We start from the raw sequence: 8688 nt of genomic DNA on the forward strand, positions 1-8688 counted from the left end.
AGCTCCGGGACCCACCCTATATGACAACTTCTCCTTTACCTGCCTTCTGAACACACTCTGGCCTCAATGGCTGCCTGAGGCCCTACTGTTTGCTTTGGATGGGCAAGTGCGTGAAGGCAGCGAACAGCTAATACCAGGGCGTTGCTCTTCCTTTGTATTCCAAAGCTGTTCTCTTTCCAGGATGTGGGTCTTATGATCTCTCCTTTGTGATTAATGTTGAAATCATTTCTTGATGTACTGTCTTAATAGCATGACGAAGGCACATAGCCGCTGGTCGCCAGATGTGACAGCACTTTTATTTGACCAGCCCTCGCCCCTATTCATTCAAGTCAGGTAGGGCACAGATGTGGAAGAAGATTCAAGATGTGAGGAAATAAAGTCTGAATTAATCAGAGATTTGCCTAGAGTAGTGATTAGCTACCATTTGGACCTGCTGCCTAAAATTTTAAGCATTGGTTCAACTTCCTTTAGTTTTTAACTCTCTTTCAATGCTGACAGAACTCTTCTAAAAAAATGCCTTCACCTGCTGATGTGTTTGGAGAGCTAAATGCCAATTCATTAAAAATGGTGAGGGCCCTAGCAGCTAAAGCTTTTCCTGTGGATGACCTCAAACTTCCCAAACTCCCAAGGAAGGAAGCAATGTTGGTCATAATTATCCCCAAGTGGGTGTCTTTCTGTCAACTAGACCATCAGCACCTCAAGGCCGAGGCCCCAGTCTTACCTTTCATTTTCTACTTCTAAGAACATCTAACAGAGTGGGTGCTTCTGACCTACTGGTTAGCTTGATTAAATATAGAGATTTAATTTGGGCCATGGTATTCCTAGTATGTTTTATCAGGTATGGTAGTTAAGACTTTGGCTTTGGGGTAATTAAGACTTCCTGAATTAGAAGGCTGGTTAGCTGTGTGACTTTGGGAAGGTCGGTAAACTTTTGTGAATTTCAGTCTCTCATCTGTAAGATGAGTTATTCGCATGAGTCAATGGGATAACGTATCTGAAATGCTCAGCATTCAATTAAAAAAAAAAAAGATACTATTATTAATGGTGACTGACCTCCCTGGAAGAAGAGGGTATTCCATCTGCAAACTACCTTTGGACTCAAAGTGAAATCTTTCCCTGGACCTTCCAGCCTGTTCTGGAAGATTTTTTACTGGTCAAGCGTCCATAATCATGTGAGCCAATTGTTTAAAATAAAATTTCTTTCTCTCTCCCATCATTTCCCTCTCTATAGATAGATAGATATCTATATATAGATCTCTCTATAGATAGATAGATAGATAGATAGATAGATAGATAGATAGATAGATATAGATATAGATAGATATAGATATAGATAGATATAAATACACGTATGTCTATATATGTATACAGACAGACAGAAATGTAAAATACAGATATAGATATATGGAAATAGAATATAGGTATAAAATATCTATATCTGTCTCTGTATACATATATAGCTATATGTATCTGTACATACATACATGTATAGAGATATCTATAGATAGATAAAAGATATCTATATCTATCATCTATATATCTATCATCTATCTATCTATCTATCTGTCTATCTATCTTTCTAACTATCTATCTATCTATATATATATATAGAGAGAGAGAGTTGGTTCTGTTTCTCTGCTGGTTCTATTTCTCTGGAGAACCCTAACTAATGTACCATCCAAAGGTCCCTGTCACCAGCGGCCCTCTCTTAGGCCTCAGGGTCTTGGCAATGGTGCTGCAGTTATGGCACGGTTGGCAGTGCCTGACCCAGACAGAGGAGAGTGTCTGGAGCTGCCTTTCAACCCACCTCACTGTAAACAAACTATCAGTCAACTATTGAACAAGCATTTCTGAGCCTTCAATTTTCATTATTCCCTTTGCAAAGAAAGGTTAAACAGTTCAGTCTCAGTGTGAATTTCTGTAAGAGATGATGGGAAAGAAATGAGAAGAAATTCCTTAGCTTCACAAATTAACACAGTTCTGAGAAATGGTGTTCTATACAAGGAATTAGAGCAGACTCACTCTTAAAATAAAGCACAAAATTTTAAAGTCTATCACGGTGTTATTGCCCAGGTACTTCTTGCTGTGTACCAAAGTGCTTCAAAATTTAGTGGCTTAAAACTGTAACTGTTTTTATTTGTTTGGGACCCTGAGGGTCAGCAGTTCATGCTGGGCTCTACAGGGTGGTTCTTCTGCTGGTTTTTTCTGGAGTCACCAGGTAGTATGACTGTGTATCTTAGTTCAGGCTGCTATAACAAAAATACCATAGACTTTGTGGCTTGAACAGCAGAAGTTTATTCCTGATAGGTCTGAAGGCTAGGGAGTCCAAGGTTAAGGTGCCAGCTGATTCGGTGAGGATTCTCCTTCCTGGTTTGTATAGGGGCACCTTCTCTCTGTGTCTTCTCAGGGTAGCGACAGAGATCATATCTCTTGTGTCTCTTCTTCTAAGGGCACTAATCCCACTCATGAGGGCTCCACATTCATGACCTAATTACCTCCCAAAGATACCACCTTCAAATACAATCACGTGGGGGATTAGAGTATCATATGAATTTCAGGGGAGCACAAACATTCAATCCACAGCATTGGGACTGAATGGTCAAAGATGGCCTCATACAGAAATCTGGAAATTGGTACTAGCAACTGGCTGGGCTTTCTTCTCCATTTGAGTTCTTACCTTCACGATGGCTAGCCCAGGCTTCCTTACCTGTTGGCCCTGTTTTCTAAAAAGGCGAAGGTGAAAGCTGAAAGGTCCCTTAAGGCCTAAGCTCAGAAGCTGCCAAAACACCCCCTCCACTGCATTCCCGTGGCCAAGGCAAGTTACAAAGTCTTGCTACATCCAAGGCAAAGAGGAATAGACTCCACCATTTGGCAAGAGGCAGTGCAAAGTGACATTGCAAAGAGATGTGCATGCACTGATGTGAGGATTTATTATGGCCAACTTTGCAAACAATCTGCTGGGTTTACTAAGCAAATTAAGTCAACGCAAGGGGTGAGTTATGTCTGGATGCATCAGTGGAGGTGACAGCATGATACTGATCAGAGTCAGAAATCAGAGGGGCATCTTGGACGTGTGAGGACATGGTCATTCATCGTGTTACTTGACTGAGAACCTGGCAAGGAAGGTTTTTGGACTTTGCCCGATTCAAAGTCTAGTCTATAAATTTTTTTTCCTGTGAAATTAGACATTTGCCTCATCTCTGTTACAACACAGCCAGAGGCATCTGGTTGGGCCTGCTAACGTATGTTCTTAGATTTTCCTTGGCAGAAATTAATTTTTTTCTTAAGAACTTTTTTCTCTCTCTGAGGCTGTCTTTGGGTTAATATCAGGGATCCACAATTCATAAATTTGTTCCTCTTGGTTCATTGTTTCGAAATGAGACTTTTAATAGATTCCAAAGACTTAATAAGAGTGCTGCCTAGTCACATAATGAAGTTACTGTGCACATGGCTGACAGGCAGTAATTTATTATTATCCTTGTCCCTGATAAGAGTCGTGCTATGCACAGTGGTTACCTAGTAAATATTAGCGATAATAACATAAACATTGGAAGAAAGTTTGTCCCTTTGTGTCTCGACCAATCATTCATAACACATTCTTCTATTACTACCATGTCTATTTCCTGTCACTTTTATCAATTCTATGTAGAGGGGAACTATAGCTATGTGTCTTTATTATTATTAGTTTAAAGCCCTGTTTTATTCTGCCACCGTGTTTTGCTTAGCATAGCAAGTCAAAATATTTTTCTGTTCCTGCCGTGAAAGACCACAGTAAGTTGATCTTGCTAACAAGAGATAATTGTTAGCTTCCTCAAGAATGTTACCACATATGCTAATGTTACTACTTAGTCCATTGCTAAACGTGTCAGGAGGATTAATATTTCTATAAATTTTGGACAAGACAAGGTAGCAGCAAAAAGAGATAGGGCTGTTTTAATATTTGTTCTTCCTCTATTTGCATATCCATCACTGGTAATTTGTTAATGCCTCTGCGTTTCAGTCTGTGTTCACGCCGAGAATTAATGCACCTCCCCTGAGTACTACACCCAATTCCAAAGTGAGAACTAGGCAAGTCAGAACACTGGATGATTCTGATTCTGGCAGTCACAGGGTTTGCATTCAAGAGCAACTTCGCAGGGTGATGCTTTTCTGAAAAGTAGGCAGTGCAATGGCAGATTTTAAGACATGGTTCATTGATGTTGAAGGGTTTCTTCCTCCGATCAACAGAGCTATTCTGGCACTTGGAATTGCACAGATTTTTAGTTTTTGGTTTTTTTTTTTCTTTCTTTATTTGTTTGTCCTGTTGTTGTTGGGAGCAGGCAGAGGAAAGGTAAGGGGATTTAAAATTCAGCAGGGGATTGCTAGGAGTCAGAGGTCGGTGGGCCTGGCATGTCTTTGATTGCAAGTTGAGGGTCCAAAAGAAATGGGAATCTTCAGAGACATGGGGGCCCTCTCATACGCTGACTTGCTAGATGTTCTCACAAGACTGCAGATCGGTAAATATTAAAAACCTTTAATTCTTTCAACACATTTCCAGGGAATTCTATTTAGAAAAACTTTAGATAAACCACAGGAAGGCCAATGTCTATAAGCTATATTAACTTGAAGTGGGCTGTCATTATTAAACATTATTACAAAATATCTAGCTCAATCATTCATCAGTTCATTTCATCAATCAACAAATAATTATTGAAGGTTTCACATGGACCAGATGCGTGGTGGGATTTGGGAATACCAGAGGAGTTTGCAGTCTAGAGGGAGAGAAAGACAAACAGGAAGGCAGTTCCAATATGATAGGATTTACAGTTGGCGTCAGAACAGAGGGTTATGGGTCCACACGCAGATGCTCCAGGCCCCTTAGAGAGGGATCTGAGTGGGCCTCTGGAGGAAAGGACCTCTTAAGTAAAGCAGAAGGTGTGATAAGAGGTGAGACAGGAGAGGTAAGCAGCGCTAGGTCTGTGGGATTCAGACCCATACTATAAAGTTTGGCCCATGGGAGGCATGGAAGGCTTTAAGACGGAAAGTTACAGGACCAAGCTGAAGTTTTAAAGACTATTCTGCTTGCAGTGGGAAGGGTGACACAGAAGTGTCTTAGATTGTGTTGCCCAGAAGCTGAGCCTAAGCTGGCTTCTTGGGCAAGCAGTCACGAGGGAATGCTCGCAGGTGAAACCTGTAAAGGTGTGAGTGAAGCATGAATAGGGCAGGTGGAGATGTGGTCTAGCTTGGTCGGATCCCCAGGGGAGCTCTGGAGCATGGGGGGCGGGGCAGCCCTGTGCCTCATTATTAGGCAGTCCTGGCTGTGGGCTGTCCCCAGAGAGGAGGCAAAAACGTCCTGGGCACTTCCAGGTGAAAATCACTGGTGCTTTTCTCCCAGGGCAAGTCTCTAGAAGGGAGCCCCTATGAGCCATTAGCAGCACCCAGTCAGGGGGACCTGGGCAGGGCACCAAGATCATCTACTCACGAGGGAAAGAAGAGCAGTGTAGGGGGTTCTTGACATCCTCCACATAAGAGAGATGGGGCAAGCCACAGCTGGAAAGGAAAGGACAAATCAGTTCTTCTGATGGAAAATGCATTAGGCTTTTAAGAGAGAGCTGCTAAGTAAGGGATGAGAACAACAGGACATTTCCGGTGGTTTGGCTGAGGACAAGACTTAAGAGGTGCAACTATCCACCATGAAGAAAAGAGGTCCACAATTCATAATTAATCAGAGGTAAAGGGAGCGGAATTTGAGCAACACTGAGGTGTGCGTCGGGAGAGACAGGGACCAGGCTATGCCAACATTCTAAAAATAAATAATTCTCTCTGGTTTCCATCAGAGGAGCTCAAGGTAATTTGCAAACATTTGCAGGCAAGTTTTCACTGGGCTGAACTGCAGGCAAAGCTCCCACTGACTTCAGAGGGAGCTCCCAGGGGACAAGCAGCAAGGTGAGGCTTTGGTTCTGGGTAATTAAGACTTACGGCACCCTTGTTAGTGAAGAAATGCCTGCACACATCATTGAAATGCAGCCAGCTCTGCAGCCCTGCAGCCCCTCGGCCACCTGTGGCCATTAAGAAGCCCACTTGAGCCATCATTAATTTTGCTATCCTTCACTTTCTGAAATCAGAGGATGACATCACTTTGATTAAGAGGGACAGTCACGTTATAGACAATCAGTGGAATCAGCCCGTGTCAGTCGGTGTCCTCAGAGCTGCTCACTGATGGTGGGGTTGGTGCCCCAGCAGGAAATGATGTTCTCCAAGATAGACTCGAATTCCTTCTGAGTAAGCAATATTCTCCCCCAGTTACCCACCTGTACTCCTTTCTTACATTACTTTCCCTTCCTGTCCCCTTCTCTAAGACACAAAGGTTTGTCAGGCCTGGACAAGAGAAAATTTCTCTAGAACATTCTTCGAATCCCTCCTCTGGATCAGAGTGGATGAGGAGGAGCAAATGAATTAGCAGATGTATACCGAGCGTCACCATATGCACGGTGCTGTGCTGAAAGGCAGGAAGGGTACAAAAAATTCTGTAACACATCCCGACCCTCAAAGAGCCTAAAATCTTACGGGACAGGCATGTCTCTACCCAGGATAAGATGCCTACCAACCGGGGATAGCATCACAGCTTCGGAGCTTTGAATCCTGGCTCCGCCACATTGGCTGTGTGACCACAGGCAAATTATATAACCTCTGTGCCTCCATGTTTTCATCTGTAGGACGGAGATAACTACAGCACCTACCTCATGGGGTTGTTATGAGAAATAAACATATTAATGAAAAGGCTTAGACCATGGTTCAAAAAATGTGAGGAAAGCAACAAACACAGCATGTTAACTGTGCTGAGTGCTTTGTTTCATCTAATCTGTAAGTGACATATGAGGTGGGTCCCATCATTACCCTCATTTCCTCAACAAGAAATTGGGGGCTCAGAGAAGTTAAGTAACTTGTATAAAGCCATAAAGCTAGGAAGTGATGGAGCTGGGTCTTGTACCCAGAGCCAAGGCACTTGGTCATTATTCTAGAATGTGTCTCTTATAAGAAAAGAGATGAGCACCAAATACTTTAGGTACTCTGAGAAGGAAGAGCTCTCTGGGGACTGGGGCAATCAAGGAAGCTTTCTGCTGAATCTTCCACGTAGGAAGTTCATTTATTTATTCAGTCAATATTTACTGAGCATATAATATGATCAGGCACAGCACTGGAGATATTGTGTGTAATGCATAGTTTCTACTTGCAATTTAAAGAGGAAGAAATCAACAATCATATGCTACAGTGGAAGGATGGGGGCTCTGTAAAGGGTCACATTGAGCAGGACCTTTTAGGAGGAGTGGATGAATCTCTCAGGGATGGGAAGCTAGGGAAGGGAGAAGAGCAAGAAAGGATTTTTAGGAAGGTGAAGAGTTATGGCACAGCATGAGCAAAGGTTCGGAGGGATGACAGGTCAAGGAAACCTTAAGTATTTACATGGCTGAAGCCAAGGGAGAAAGCAGGTAGGATGGTGAGAAGTAATTATAATAACAAACATCCTTTGAATATTCATGGTGTGTTAAGCACTTTGCACTATCTCCTCATTCTTTCCTTGCAGTGGGCCAACTACAGCCCGTGGGCCAAATCCAGCCCACCACCTGTTTTTATTTTTAGCCCATGAGAGAAGAATGGTTTTTACAGATGAACATTTGCAATAGATTTCAAAGATAGGGAATACTAACTTCGAACCTTAATTAAGCAAAATGTTATCCTTCCCTCCAAGAGAATTCTATTGTTCTCATTAGCAGACCTGTGTTAAAAAAAAATTGTCCTCAATTATTATTATATTTTGAACTTTCGTCTATACAATATGTTGTGGAAATTTATTCTCTCTCTAGTTATATAAGTACCTATATAATAGCCTTAATGTTGTATCTTGACCTGCAAAACCTGAAATATTTACTACCTCGTCCTTTGTAAGAAAAGCCCCGCCCTCCCCTTCTATAAGGCATCATCCTTACTTAAGGATAAGGGGACTGAGGCGCAGAAGGATTAACTGGTGTGACTCGGGGTGCAGAGCTAAAATGGGGGGGCGTCGGGGACAAGGCGGAGGGAGGATTTGAACCCAGATCGTCTTGTCCTGAGCCCAGGCTCTGAACCACACTTCCACCTCACGTTTGGGGAGGTCTGGGGAAAAGGCTAAGGGCCTGAACTAGGGCAAAGGGAGAGGGGATGGATGGAGGAGACACAACTGCCCGGATGTGGAGACCAGCCAGGAGGGGGCTTCCCTGGCTGATGCGTGCGGACCCGTGCGGGGCCGGCGTGAGTCAGCCTCGTTTCCCCGAAGAGAATTCCTGACCAGGGGCATCGGGCTTCTCGCTCAGATGACTGGGCAGAGTCACAGTTCGACAGGACTAGCAGGCCTGGTGAGCTGAGGGTGGGAGAGAGGGGACGCTCAGCTTGGACGAGTGGAACTGGAGATGCCTGGGGGACAAATATGTGGCGATGTCCAGGAGGGGGCGCAGAAAACAGGGTCTGGGTCAGGAGCTCCCCGTAGAGTTGGGAGTCCTTAGTGATGGGGGCTGAAGCCTTGGAAAGTCGGAAGTCATACGGTAATGGAAGAAATTATTCCCTCTGCTAAGAGTTGGAAGGTTTACCTTCTCAGAACGGGTGTGGGAACAGAGCCCTTTCTCATCTTTGAAGGTCTGGTGTGGAGGAGAGTGGGGGCCCTTTTTCTGGGTT

Source organism: Pteropus alecto, unplaced genomic scaffold, assembly GCF_000325575.1.
Source record: "Pteropus alecto unplaced genomic scaffold, ASM32557v1 scaffold5, whole genome shotgun sequence".
Lineage (NCBI taxonomy): Eukaryota > Metazoa > Chordata > Mammalia > Chiroptera > Pteropodidae > Pteropus > Pteropus alecto.